Below are 15,080 nucleotides of genomic sequence, written 5' to 3' on the forward strand. Positions count from 1 at the left end.
TGCAACACCATCTAAAGCAGGATTGAAGGAATATCCGTAGAGTTCCATTTCCCCTGTAAACCAGTTCATCCCTGATCACAGCATGTCTAAAGAGATCCAAGAGCTATGATGGTGTCCGGTAAAATCCAGCTCACGTTACCTCAGCTCCATAGCCTCTCCACCTCTCCCCAAGTGAGTCAGTTCATGTCCTCCTGGATGTGGGTGCTAAGACCAAGTTATAAGTGTGAGAGGCTTATTATGGGACATGCCTATGAAAGATAAAAGGGAAGAGGGCAGACATAGTCAAGGATAGCTTCACACCTGGCAGCAGTTTTGGCATCTGTCAAAAAAGAGGGGAAAACAAGGGGGGGGGGTTGGATAGGAAGGGCCTCACACTATATAGGAGAGCCCTAAAAATGTCTTGACTAGGCCAACAGGGAGGCCCAAAGGCACAAAAAAGGAGTCCTGCTTTTGGCAGAATGACCTGTCTCTAGTACTTCTGCCTTGCCAGGTCTGGCTGGGAGTCACCCCAGATGATGGTGGCCTTGGTGTGAACACTGCAGTGGGTCACTAAGGTGAGGCAGCTGGAAGCTGTCAGCTAACCAGAACATTTTCTTTATCAGGGAGGTCTGAGCAGTGCACCCCCATGCTGCCATATCATGACACCATCAGCCCTTTACCATCAACTGTGAGACACCTTTGCTAGAATCAGCTTTCTGATTCTCTCCCGAGAGAGACCATCAGACCTAATCTCATTATGCCTCATATTGATGTTTACTTCATGCACTATCAAAAGTTCATGTCTCTCAGGACATCTATTACTGTCCAAAATGTAACACCCATATAGTGTTCCAGATCTTCTAATGGGACTGTCTTATGCCACTTCGAATCCATCCAAACCCTCCCACCTCCTTTTTTGAACTTTCGGAGTGTTCTGAATTAAATGTCCCGTATCTTCCAAGAATGTGCTCTTCACCTGGTTGTTCTAAATGAACCTGGCTCATCTCAAGGACACTGTTTCCCTCTTAAGTGGTAATCATCATCATCATCATCATCATCATTATTATTATTATCTCATATGAATAGATTGTGGATTTGGAGGAAGTAGAATGTACTTAACCATCTGCTCGTTATTTCTTCTTCTGACACATTTCTCCTTCCTTGCTCCAAAAAGCATCTCCTTGGAAGAACTCATCAGAAAATACACCCCACTCACCTTCCTTGTTGTCCTCGTTTCTCAATCTCTTGGTCACTCTTCCTTCACTGAGGAATTAGCACTATTTTCCTCTTCACGATCACTTCCTTTATTATTGTTGGGAACTTTACCTTCATTGAGCTCATCTATCCAGTACTCAGACTACTCAGCTGGATGACCTCTTGGTGCTAGCTGAGGCCAGCCTCCTCACTCAGCGTGGGCTCCTTCCCCCATCTACTCATGAGAGTGACTCTTGCAACAATCTCCTCTATTCTGCATTCAAAATGTGCCCACTTACCACTTGGATGTTTCCATTCTCCTATTATATTTATTACCTTAATTACATAAGTAGCTATGTAAAAATAAATACTATTCATCCTAAAGTCAAGTTCCTGTCTTGACTCACACTTTCTACAGCATCACCCTGTTTCTCTGCATACCGCCACCCCCCCATTGAAGTAAATGCCACATTTACGTCTTTATGTTCTTACTTCTCTGTATCTGTGTAGCTATTCCAGTCAGGCTTTCATCCCATCTACTTTACTAATCACTGATACTGATTTTTCTGAGGTTACTAGGAACCTCCATGTTGCCAGACTCCATGATGACTTCTCTTGCCTCATCTTGTTAACCTTCTGAGAAAAAAATTGACATAGTTTAGTACCCCCCTTTCTTTGCAATATTTCCTTCACTTAGGTACAGAATCACAATACTTACTGGCTCTTTCTGCTCATTTACCTTTGCTGGCCCCTTCTGCAGTTTTTTCCAGCTTTATTGAGATATTGACAATTAACATTGGGTAAGTTTAAGGTGATGGGTTTAAGGTGATTGGGTAAGTTTAACATGATGATTTGATATATACATATATATCAAATCATGTATATATATATATACATACATATATATGTGTATAAAGTGATTACAGTAAGGTTAATTAACACATCCATCCCCTAGTGCAGCTGTTTGTATGTGTGTGTGTGTGTGTGTGTGTGTGTGTGTGTGTGTGTGGTTAGAGCATTTATGATCTACTGTCTTAGCAAATTTCAAATATACAATGCAGTATTGTTAACTTATAGTCACATTGCTGTATATCTCCAGAACATAGTCATCTTATAACTGAACGTTTTTGTTTCACAAACATCTCATTTCTCTCACCGTGCACCACCCTCCCCCTGAAACCACCAATCTACTGTTTCTGTGAGTTTGGCTTTTTTAGATTCCACATATAAAGGAGATCATGCAGTATTTGTCTTTCTCTGCTTATTTCATGTAGCACAGTGCCCTCAAGTTCCACCCATGTTGTTGCAAATGACAGGATTTCCTTCTCTTTTATGGATGAATAATATTCTATTGTATTTATATCCTCCTTCCTTGTTTGGTCTATAAATGTTAGCATGCCCTGGGAATCAGTTCTTGGGCCTTGTATCTCTGTGTACACAGACTCCCTAGGTGATCTCACCTATTCTCTCCACTGATCTCTACAGTCTTACACACAACTGTCGAAGGACAGCTCCACAAGATGCATTTGAAACTTATCATAAGCAAACAGCATCTTTGGTTTTCTTCTATCTTAACATGTGCACATGTGCGTGCATGTACACACACACACACACACACACACACACACACACACACATACTTGCACCTCCTGCATTCTTTCTTCCTGTAGGAAATGGCACCACATACCTTCAGTTCCCCAGGCCCAAAACCCAGGGGCATGTTTAATTCTGGTCTTTCCCTTACAAACCATATCATTATGCTTTTGGTTCTAGCCTCATGTTATATCCTGAACTTGACTTCTTTAGCCATCATTTTTCTCCTAGACCATGGAAACAGTCTCTTCACTGCTCTTCACTTTATCACTTTGCCCCTCACTACTATTGATTCTCTGCATCACAGATGGTGATTCTATAGAAATCAGAGCACTTTTTGCCCCTATGGGGATCGCTATAATCACTTCACTCCAAATAAGTATTTCAATCTAGTTGAAAGCAAAAAGTATGAAATTTAATAAAAGTTTACATTGATCTTTCCATCATTCCTTTCTTTCTATATGTCTTCACCTGTGCCCGTGCTGTCCCTGAAGCCTCGACAGATGTTCTTCACCCTGCCAGACCTACCCAGCGTTAATCTCTTCCATCCAGACCTTACCTTTCAGACTCCTGTGAAGAAATAACTCCTTTTCCAAGTTTAATAAGACTCTTTTGAGCCCAGTTAGTTGCTGGATCATTTATGCCTCACTGTATGTATGTGTGTTTGTGTGTGTGTGTGTGTATCGTTTTACCTCTTTGTGGCATTTGCCATACTATTTTGCAAATTCTTTTTATGCAACTGTTTTCTTCCATTAGACTATTAACTCCTTATATCCTCATAGTTTAATGTAGTGCCTGGCACATGGTAGGATGCAATATGTGTTTGACGAGAAATTAAATAAACAATTTGGCATGCAAAGTTTCTGCTTCTGTTGTAGGAAGAATATAATCAGTTAGCAGGATATTGACTAATCTCCTAAAAACAAAAAACGAGTCTGTTTAGGACCAGTTACTAAGGGCACCAAAGATTGCCATCGCTTTATTAATGGAATCAGCAGAATAAAGAAGGAAGACACTCATGGCATCTAATCAACGGTAATGTGTACCTAATGAGAAAATCCCAAAGTCAATCATACACACTTTGGTTATAAAGAAATACTTACAACTTATTTCAACTTTTAAAGATAAAGGAAACAAATCTGTTTGCTGACTTTTAACAACTATTTTCTTATATTCTGTGGCTCCATTAATAACTTCTATCTTGGTTCAGGGTAAAAATAAACCAAAAAACCAGAAACCATATGTTCAAAATAACCTTTCATTTCAAAATTATTGCTAAACTATAGACTCATTTTCCATTCACTTTTTAAAAAACAATGTCTGCTATGTGTAGTAAATAGTATTTTAATCTTTTCTGCAGAAGTGTGAGTGGTGTGCACACTAAGGGGTAATTCTGTAGGAATAGACTTTTAAATTCAATTCAGCACTTTTATCGAGAATGGAGAAGCTTAAAAATTAAGCCAGCAGGCATCCAAAGCCTGAGAGAACACTACTGGATGCATTCTTAATTAGAGCCAATAAAGTGTGTTTTTAGGGAGAGCTTTCCTGCAGAAAGCTCAATGGTAAAACTCAGAAGAAGCAAATTAAATTCTCTATATTAACTGCTTGGCACACTGCTTCTCAAGGAGTTATTTAGCCCAACATGTGAGTTGACAAAATTTCACTTTCAAAACTCCAAATAACCTGGAGATAAAGTACCAACTACTTACATATTTTACCCAAATACAAAACAATCTATACTAATTTCAAGTACCACTAGGAAACTAGGAGAAAAGAGAACACTGGAACATTAACAATGAGTTGAATGATAGATGAAGGATCACGAATCTTGGATTTTGTTTCCATCGCTACTTTTTTTTTTTAACCATTAGGCATGTTTATGTTATGACTTGGAATATTTGTATGACGGTGTATGTGTTTGTGTAAGCATTAAAATAAGGTCAAGAAGAATGAAAGAATAGATTCCAAACTGTCAACAGTGAATGCATCTGGATAGTTGGATTGCAAATAGGGAGATGAAATATTCCTTTAAAAAAATTTTATCCTTATTATTAGTTTTTGTGCTTGTATAGAATACTTTATAATTTAAAAATTAAAGTTAAAAAGTTACCAGTTAATTTCTGGAAAGTCCTATTCTGGAACTCATTGGTGCCAAGCACAGAAAGCAAATACATAGGCTTGGTTCACAGGACATTGGGCTTTTAGGTGGTGATGAGGACCGTATTTCAAATATGGTATAATAAGTAATATTTTAGTCTTTTTTGAAGATATATTAGTGGTGTACACAACTCTGTAAACTGCTCACCAAAATACTAAATCAGTATGAGCATTTTCTTTTTCTCAACTGTTCAATGGAAATATTCTCAAGTCATAAAATACAAATATGTCTAATGATTTCAATGTAAACTCATATAGACCATTGTGTGATAATTCAGAATATTTTAAAATATTTTAAGTTTATTTCTAGGTTGTATTTTTTTTAAATGTTGATGCAATTATAAATGAGATTGTTTTCTTAATTTCTCTTTTGGATGGTTTGTTATTAGTTTATAGAAATGAAACAAATTTCTACGTACTGATTTTGTATCCTCCAACTTTACTGAATATATTTATTAGTTCTAACAGTGTGTTTGGTGGAATCCTTAGAGTTTTCTCTATACGGTATCATACCATCTGCAAATAGTGACAGTTTTACTTCTTTATTTCCAATTTGGATGCCTTTTATTTCTTTTTCTTGTCTGATTGCTGTGGCTAGGACTTCCAATACTGTGTTGAATAAAAGTGGTGTGAGCATTCTTGCCTTGTTCCTGTTCTTAGAGGAAAAGCTTCCAGCTTTTCACTGTTGAGTATTATGTTAGCAGTGGGTTTGTCATATATAGTCTTTATTAGGTTCAGGTATGTTCCCTCCATACCCACCTTTTGAGAGTTTTTATCATAAATGGATATTGAATTTGTCAAGTGCTTTCTCTACATATATTGAGACGGTCATATGATTTTTATCCTTCATTTTGGTAATGTGGTGTATCATGTTGATTATTATTTCTTCTTTTTAAAAACTTTATTTATTCATTTGTTTATTTTTCAAATATTTATTTTTTAGAGAGAGTATGAGAGAGAGAGAGAGCAGGGGCAGGGCAGAGAAGGGGGTGGGAGCAGAGGATCCAAAGTAGGCTCTGAGCTGACAGCAGAGAGTCCAATGCAGGGCTTGAACTCATGAGCCACAAGATCATGACCTGAGCTGATATTGGATGCTCAACCAACCAGGAGCCCCAATGTTGATTTATTTTTAAGACAGAGAGATAGAGCATGTACAGGGATGGGGCAGAGAGAGAGGAGGCAGAGCAGGCTTCACATTGACAGCCTGACATATGAAGCAGGCTTCACATTGACAGCAGAGAGCCTGATGCAGGGTTTGAACTAACGAATCATGAATTCATGACCTGAGCTGAAGTTGGATGCACAACCAACTGAGCCACCCAGGCACCCCTATTTTTCTTTTTGTGTGGTGTTCTTGTCTGGATTTTGATATCAGGGGAATATTGGCCTCATAAAATGAGTTTGGAAGTATTCCCTTTTTCTCAACTTTTTGGAAAAGTTTGAGAAGGATGGGTATTAAATCTTCTTTGGATGTTTGCTGGAATTCCCTGGTGAAACCATCTGGTCCTGGACTTTTGTTTGTTGGGAGATTTTTCATTACTTATTCAAGCCACTTACTAATCTATTTAAATTTTCTTTTCATCATGATTCAGTCTTAGAAGCTCATATATTCCTATGAATTTATTCATTTATTCTGTGTTGTTCAATTTGTTGACATGTAATTATTCATAGTAGACTTTTTTGTCCTTAATATTTCTGTGGCATAAACTGTAACTTATCCTTCATTTTTTATTTTATTTATTTGAGCCTTCTTTTTTTTCCCCTTGATGAGTCTAGCTAATGTTTGTTAATTTTGTTTATTTTTTCTGAAGAATCAGCTCTTAGTTTCATTGATTTTTTTAAATTGTTCTTCAGGCCTCTATTTTATTTACTTCTCCTTTGATCTTTATCACTTCCTTCCTTCTACTAACTTCAGGCTTCATTTTTTTCTTCTGATTCCTTTAGGTGTAAAGTTAGATTGTTTATTTGAGATTTTTCTTGTGTCTTGATGTAGGCCTGTATTGGTATGAAGTTTCCTCTTAGAACTGCTTTTACTGCTTTTTGATGATTTTGTATTGTTGTACTTCCATTTTTACTTGTCTCAAGGTCTTTTTTGAATTCCCATTTGATTTCTTCATTGATCCATTTGTTGTCCTGTAGCATGTGGTTTAATCCCCAGATATTTGTCATTTTTCCTGTTTTCTTTCCAAAATTGATTTCTAGTTTCATACCATTTTGGTCAGAGAAGATGCTAGATATGATATCAGTCTTCTTAAATTTATTGAGACTTGTTTTGTGGCCTAATGTATTATCTATCCTGGAGAATGTTCCATAAGCACTTGAGAATGTGTATTCTGTTGGTTTTGGCGGGAATGTTCTGTATACATCTATTAGGTCCATCTGGTCTAAACGTATCATGTAAGATGTCATGGCTGATGTTTCCTTATTGATTTTCTGTCTGGTTGATCTAGCCACTGATGTAAGTGGGGTAGTAAAACCCCATACTATTATTGTATTTATATCCATTTCTCCCTTTATATGTGTTATTATTTGCTTTATATATTTAGGTGCTTCTGTGTTGGATGTATAAACATTCACAAATGTTGTATCCTGTTGTTGGATTGACCCTCTTATCATTATACAGTGCCCTTCTTTGTGTTTTATTACACTCTTTGTGTTAAAGTCTCTTTTGTCTGCTATATAATATAACTACACCATCTTTCTTTTTGTTTCCATTTGCATGAAATATCTTTTTTCACACTTTTACTTTCAGTCTGTGTATCCTCAGTTTTGAAGCGAGAGTCTTGCAGGTAGCATGATGTAGATGAGTTGTTTTTTAATCCATTCAGCCACTGTGTCTTTTGATTGGAAAATTTAGTCCATTTACATTTGAAAGTAATTATTGATAGGTATGTGCTTATTGTTAATCACTTTGTTAATTGTGTTCTGGCCATTTTTGTATTTCCTCTTTGTTACTTTCTTCTTCTCTTGCTCTCTTCCCTTGTGGCTTGCTACTTTTCTTTAGTGTTAAATTTAGATTCCTTTCTTATTTGTCTTTTGTGTATTTAGCATAGGTTTTTGCTTTGTGGTTACCATGAGGTTCACATATAATGGGCTGTATATATAGCAGTCTATTTTATGTTGATAGCAACTTAATACATTCTAAAAACTCCATATATTTTGCTACCTCTCCATCCACATTTTATGTTTTGATGTCATATTTTATATCTTTTTATTTTATGTGTTCACTACTTTTGTCTTTTAACCTTTATGATAGATTTATAAGTTGTTAATCTACTACCTTTACTATATATTTGTCTTTATCAGTGAGATTTTTACTTTCATATGTTTTCTTGTTATTAGTTACTACTTTTTCTTTCACCTTAAAAAAGTCCCTTTAATATTTGTTGTAAGCCTGGTTTAGTGGTGTTGAACTCCTTTAGCTTTTGCTTATCTGGAAAACGGTCCTTCACTTCTGAATTACAGTGTTGCTGGGTACAGTGTTCTTGTTTGAAAGTTTTCTCCTTTCAGCACTTTGAATATATCTTGCCACTTTCTCTGGCGTGCAAAGTTTCTGCTGAGAGAATAGTTGACAGTCTTAAGCGGGTTCCCTTGTATTTGGGAGGAGGTGAGTTCAGTGTCTTCCTATGCCACCATCTTCGACTGCCTCTGAAAACATTTTAAGGGGGACTAATGTGTAAAAGCTCCAGGGAGATTTCAGTTTATGATGTAAGGATGTTTTAACTGTTTTATACTGCTTTATACTGTGAGTTTCTCCTCACTAAAAGAAACTAACAACAGTGAGATAATCTTTTGAACAAGCTGAGGAGAGCATTTCAGGATTAGATGTTTGATTGGAGTGGATGGCTTGGAAGGTCTTTTCTAACACTGGAATTCTTTGGTGAAATAAAGGAAGAACATGTGATTCCCCCAATCCACTTGAGTATAAGCACTGGGTGCTTTAAAACTATGTCTTCCCATAGCCTTTCTGGAAAGAATTTCTGTTCTCCTAAAGACTTAGATAAATACAAAACTAAGGAGAAATATATTACTTAGAAAAGGTACTAATTTCTCTTGATTTCTTATAATAAAACACTTTAAATCTGTCATGCTTTTAGATGACTCCCTATAACATTTCAGTTGGTACTACTCCAAAAAAATGTGTGTGTGGAGAGGGTGGAAAGTAGGGATGGTTTTAGGGGTTGGGAACTTCTTTAAGGGATAAACTTGGTAAAAGTGAATTTATTCTGATTTTTCCATTTCTGTAAATGAGTAATCATATAAGTCTAAGAGCTATTGCTTTATTTCCTCGATGAAAGTGTTTTCCAGATATGTCTCTTTAAGCTCATACATACTAAATGGGCAATAAAGAAAAATAATTAGCTTCTATGTGAATAAAGAACTCACAGTCTTTTCAGCATTTCAGTGGAATGTTCTGAAGAATTTTGCATGAGTTTGGGGTTAACTATTAACCACCAGTCAACTCTTAATGTTTAAGCTATAATTAGTTTGCAAATGATTATAAGCAAAAACTGTTAAGTTTTTTTCCTTCTGAAAGGCAATGCTAAAGAGGAAATAACATTATTATTTATAACATTCTATTCAAGTTCAATTTCTATGTTAAATTGCCACTGAAGAATTTAAATCGACTGCATTTATGTTTATTGCACAGCATAAACCATGTAAACAGAATAATACCATGTGCCTTCAAAATAAGTACCTACTAATGTAATAAGTACCTGAAGTAAAACCTAATTATGTTTTATGAACTCATAATGGTACATGTGGTATTTCATTATTTCATTTTTTAAATAATCAATTACCCTTTCTCTCTGAAAATGAAAAGGAAGAGAAATTGATGCAGTTTCAGTGGAGACCATTCAAAATTCTAACTAAATTATTGGTACAATGAGATCAATGAGTAAAATATCACAAAATTAGAGAGTTAAAAGTATATATAAAAGACAATCGGGGGTTCTTCCAAAAGGAAGAAAAATTAAGAAAATTTATAGCAAAGACCGATGCAAAAGAAGAGAAAACACTCACATGAGGCCCTGTGGTTCTGAGTAACTATTACATTGCAGATAATTTCAATAAATATACTGAGAACACTTGATAAAATCAATTGTAGTAATCAAAAATACATATGAAAAATACTGGACATTTTTGGGTTTGGGGGGGAGAGAGAGAGCAAGAGAGTGTACATGAGCCAGGGAGGGGCAGAGGGAGAGGGAGAGAGAGAATCTTAAGCAGGCTCCATGCCCAGCACAGACCTTGACACAGGGCTTAATCTCATTACCTGAGCTGAAATCAAGAGATTCTCTGGGGCGCCTGGGTGGCGCAGTCGGTTAAGCGTCCGACTTCAGCCAGGTCACGATCTCGCGGTCCGTGAGTTCGAGCCCCGCGTCGGGCTCTGGGCTGATGGCTCGGAGCCTGGAGCCTGTTTCTGATTCTGTGTCTCCCTCTCTCTCTGCCCCTCGCCCGTTCATGCTCTGTCTCTCTCTGTCCCAAAAGTAAATAAACGTTGAAATAAAAATTTTTAAAAAAATAAAAATAAAAAAAAAAAAAAAAAGAGATTCTCAACTGACTGAGCCACCCAGGCACCCCTTTATGTCTTATTTTCATTAGATTAAACTACATATATAAAAAATAAAAACATATTTTTGTATTTGTAACAAATTAAAAAAAAATTTAATGTTTATTTATTTTGAGATTAGAAGAGAGAGAGAAAGCAAGCCGAGGGACAGAGAGAGAGAAAGATGGAGGGAGAGAATCCCAAGCAGGACCCATGCTGCCAGCACAGAGCCTGACATGGGGCTCAAACTCACAAACTGTGAGATCATGACCTGAGCTGAAATCCAGTCAGATGCTCAACTGACTGAGTGACCCAGGTGCCCCATAAAATTTTGATGAAAAAAACTCCACGAGAGATTTCTGTTTATAGTTATCATGGAGTAACTTGTTGTAGATCAGTGCTGTCACTAAGGACAATGAATAAAGATGAATTTTTAAAAAATCTGTTTAAAGACACAAGAGAGCTGTTAAAGTAATCAGGTCTTGAGGGGCCAAGATTGTATAGAAAGGGGAACTGGAGAGAGGTGAGCTGAACTTGTGTTGCAACATTTGTCCTGGGGGCATCTGCTGATTGCACATTCGGAGCAGAAGGCTGAGTATCTGTGGTTTTCTTAGGCAGAACAGCTGTGTTGAAAGACGAAGTGATCAAGAGAGGCTTGGGTGGCCTTATGGGGCTCATGAGATATAAGTGGAGACTTTGGAGGCCAAGATCCCAGTGAGAAGGGAGGTGTGGAGAACAGACTAGATAACTGCTTGTATCCCCTTCTGGGTATTTGTTGAATTCTGAAGCTACAAGGGGCAGGAGACCATAAAGCCAAGCATAAGGTCTCTGAGAAAACAAAGCAAGGTATTTTATAAGCCTCAAGGCACTAATGTGGATAGACACAGGATTCACCAGTACCCACTAGGTGGATGGTCCTGCACCAATCTCAAGTAAGAAACCCTGGGGACATACGCCCTAGTAGGAGGGGTGAACTAGAAGTAAATGGAGCCTTACCAGAATTGCTGCCCAGTTCTGATTCATTTATGTTTCAGAGGAAAGGGTGAAACTTTTCTGAAGGAAGGTAAAATATAGAGACTATGTATATTTTCTTAAAGGTAGTACCTGACACTCAAAAAAATATTACTAGACATGCCAAGAATCAGGGCCATAGCCTGAAATATAAGATTATTTAAAAAGAGTTTCACAGGTGATTTGGATATTGGTGTTAGAAGTGCAAGGACTCTAAGGTAACTGTAACTAATATGTCCCCAAATAGAGGGAAATAATGGGCAAAACAGATGAGGATATAGATGACCTCACCAAAGTTTTGGAATATATAAAAAAAGAATTAAATAGAAATTTTAGAATTGAAAAATGTAATAATTAAAATTTTAATAATCAGTAATAGATGGTTTAAAGAAAAGCCTGCACATGAGAAGACAGGATTAGGGAAGGTACATCTATAGAAACCACACTGAAGCTCAGGAAGAAAAAGAGTGGAAAGTCAGGAAAAAAGTCAAAGACATGTTGACTTGGTGCAAAAGACTTCCAAACAGGAAATAAAAATCTCAGAAGGAGGAGACAGAGATAAAGAGTCAAGAGAATGTTTGAAGAGTTAAAGAACAGAAAGGAAGGAAAATTATAGCCTGATCTGTCTCTTAAAATTTATTAAGCTGAAGAGATTTGGTTTGCACACTTTTCTGTATGTTACCCTTAAATAAACAATTTTAAAAGCAAATGCATGTCTTATGGGGCAAAATTTGACATTTTGTTCTACTGATGTACTCATCTATGGCACTGAAATTCTTGCCATACTAGCATTTAACAGAACTGAAACAGAATAGCAAAGGTTTTTAGTTTTTTTATTTTCTGACTGGAAAATTATTTGCTTAAAATTTTATGGTATAAAAAGTATAAAGTAGAGGGGTGCCTGGATGGCTCAGTCGGTTAAGTGTCCAACTTCAGCTCAGATCATGATCTCACGGTTTGTGGGTTCGAGCCCCACATCAGGCTCTGTGCTGACAGCTCAGAGCCTGGAACCTACTTCGAATTCTGTGTCTCCCTTTGTCTCTGCTCCTCCTCCCATCTCTCTCAAACATAAATAAACATTAAAAAGTATAAAGTAGAAAATGAACAACTCCCTGTAAAATCCTATTGTGTGTGTCTGTGTGCATTTATAATTGTATCAAATTACATATGATGTCTAAATTACATATTTTTTATTATTCATTTATTTTTTTATTTTTTTTAGAGAGAGAGAGAGTGCACACACACACTTGCACTAATGTGGGAGGGGCAGAGAGGGAGGGAGAGAATCCTTAGCAGGCTCCATGCTCAGCATAGGGCACGACCTCTTGACTGACTGAGATCATGACTTGATCTTAAATCAAGAGTCAGACTTTCTTCACTGACTAAGGCACCCAGACACCCCTAAATTACATATTTTGCATTAAAAACTTATCATGGATATCTAGTTACATACTTCATTTTAATTAATGGATACATAATATTCCATTATAGTTGGGGTTGCAAATATTTTTCCAAAAATATTTCTTCTTATGAAAAATATTGCTGTGTTCTCAAGGGAAATGAACAAGATCTCCATCTTATTGAATATTTGTACTTCCTCATGAATATAATTTAGGGGTAGGTTTTCCTTGGTGGCAATAGCACACTTAGTTTTTCCTCCATCTGAGTATATTTATTTGTTCCCTTGTATGTATCAGGCACAGTGCTAGATAATGAAAATAAGAGTAAATGAAACAGATGTATTTGCTGCCCTCATGGAATTTAGCATCAAATGGGAACACATCCCTTGGACAATGCTCTGCTGATGTATAGCAAGATCGAGTGTCAGGAGGGCTGATGTCTGGAAAGTGTTCCCTAAAGAAGACTCAGAGCTTAAATTTCTGTGTGAATAGGGACAAGGTATGGGTATTTGTAGGCTGGGAAACTTGATTAGATTCAACAAAAGTGATTTCATATGATCTCAAAGCCTTATATAGTAAAATTTGAAAAAGAAACAATTTTCCTAGAAATTTAAGGCGCTGGTATGCATATGTTGTTCTCCCATAGAAAGTTTACTGACTATATAAACTGGTAAATGATTTATATGTAGTATGGACATCAATTTCATTCAGATAAACATATTCTTTTTCTCCAAAGAATTTTGGAACATTTATTGATCAAAAGTCATAAGAATATGATGTCCTAAATCAAAAACTTACTTAAAAGTCTGATTTAAGGGGCGCCTGGGTGGCGCAGTCGGTTAAGCGTCCGACTTCAGCCAGGTCACGATCTCGCGGTCTGTGAGTTCGAGCCCCGCGTCAGGCTCTGGGCTGATGGCTCAGAGCCTGGAGCCTGTTTCCGATTCTGTGTCTCCTTCTCTCTCTGCCCTTCCCCCGTTCGTGCTCTGTCTCTCTCTGTCCCAAAAATAAATAAACGTTGAAAAAAAAAAATTAAAAAAAAAAAAAGTCTGATTTAAGACAGCCTGTTTTGAGAATAAAGTTTCCAAAGATCCCCTTATTTTAAAACGTACAATATTGTAGTGTGTGAGGAAAATGCAAGTGAGAACAGTACACCACTCATGAATAAAGAGGAGTGCTCCCCATCCTAGATTCTCGGGCACAGTTTGGGTGGTCGTGGCACCTGTCCAAGCTGTCTGGGCTCCCCTGTGAGTTCTGTCAGCGAGGCCTGGCAGTGCCAGCTTCCTGCGATCGGGAAGTGAGCTGCAGGAGAGCCCAAAGCAGCCAGTACTCCCAGGACAAAGACCTAGTATAAAGGCATGACAGCTCACCCCACAAAGCTAGGCAATCGCAAGCATTTTCTTATCGTGTCCCCAGAGGGAAATCTTGAATAGTGAAATGCTTGCATCTGAAGTGCCTTCACTTAGAGTTGGAGAGCCGCTGGTATTGTTCAGCTGAAGGTCAAACAAGCATGCAGAAGGGTACTCCAGAAAGTACTGAACAGTCCCATTCAGGAAGTGATCACAATAATGGAAATGCCCCATCACTTTCTGTTTCGGGGCAGGGAATGAGAAACAGCAATATGGAGAGGAAGCGAAACCAGAAATAAGAGAAAACTGCTAAGTAACAGATTTTGTCTATGAGACCTCTGAGATGCAATTTCTGATCATTTATTTATCCCCCAAAGTGAATGAGATTTTAAATAAACAGTTTAATGCCTGTTTGGCAGTGTGTTTGGTACTTCCTGTAAATTAGATGGTGGAGATCTCTATTGTAAGTTAATACTGGAGTTGTTGCCATTACTTTTTTTTTTTTTTTTTTTTGAAAGAGAGAGAGAGAGAAACAGAGAGAGAGAAAGAGGATCTTAAACAGCCTCCACGTCCAGAGCCTCCTGACACGAGGCTTGATCTCCTGAACCACGAGATCAAGATCTGAGCTGAAAGCAAGAGTCAGACGCTTAATTGACTGAGCCACCCAGGAGCCCATGTTGCCATTAATTTTAAAAAAGCTAACTAGCTTGGTTATGATTTGTTTTTTTCTTTAGTCTATTGAAATGGTGAATTATATTAAGTAATTTTCAAATGTTAAACTAACCTAGCATTCCCAGGGTAAATTCCACTGGGTCATGATTTTTGTTCTTTTTATATATTTCTGAA

The 15,080-nt window shown here is 37.2% G+C and overlaps 1 long non-coding RNA gene across 1 annotated transcript in view; it reads left to right on the forward strand.

Annotated features, from left to right (window-relative positions):
* LOC115499210 overlaps window positions 1-14,859 on the forward strand; it is a 171,155-nt gene extending 156,296 nt beyond the window's left edge. The window contains exon 8 of the long non-coding RNA XR_003964074.1: window positions 14,753-14,859. This is a non-coding gene — a long non-coding RNA (uncharacterized LOC115499210). The remainder of the gene's footprint in view (window positions 1-14,752) is intronic.
* The last annotated feature ends 221 nt before the right edge of the window (window positions 14,860-15,080 follow it).

The sequence above is a fragment of the Lynx canadensis genome, chromosome D4 (genome assembly GCF_007474595.2).
Source record: "Lynx canadensis isolate LIC74 chromosome D4, mLynCan4.pri.v2, whole genome shotgun sequence".
Lineage (NCBI taxonomy): Eukaryota > Metazoa > Chordata > Mammalia > Carnivora > Felidae > Lynx > Lynx canadensis.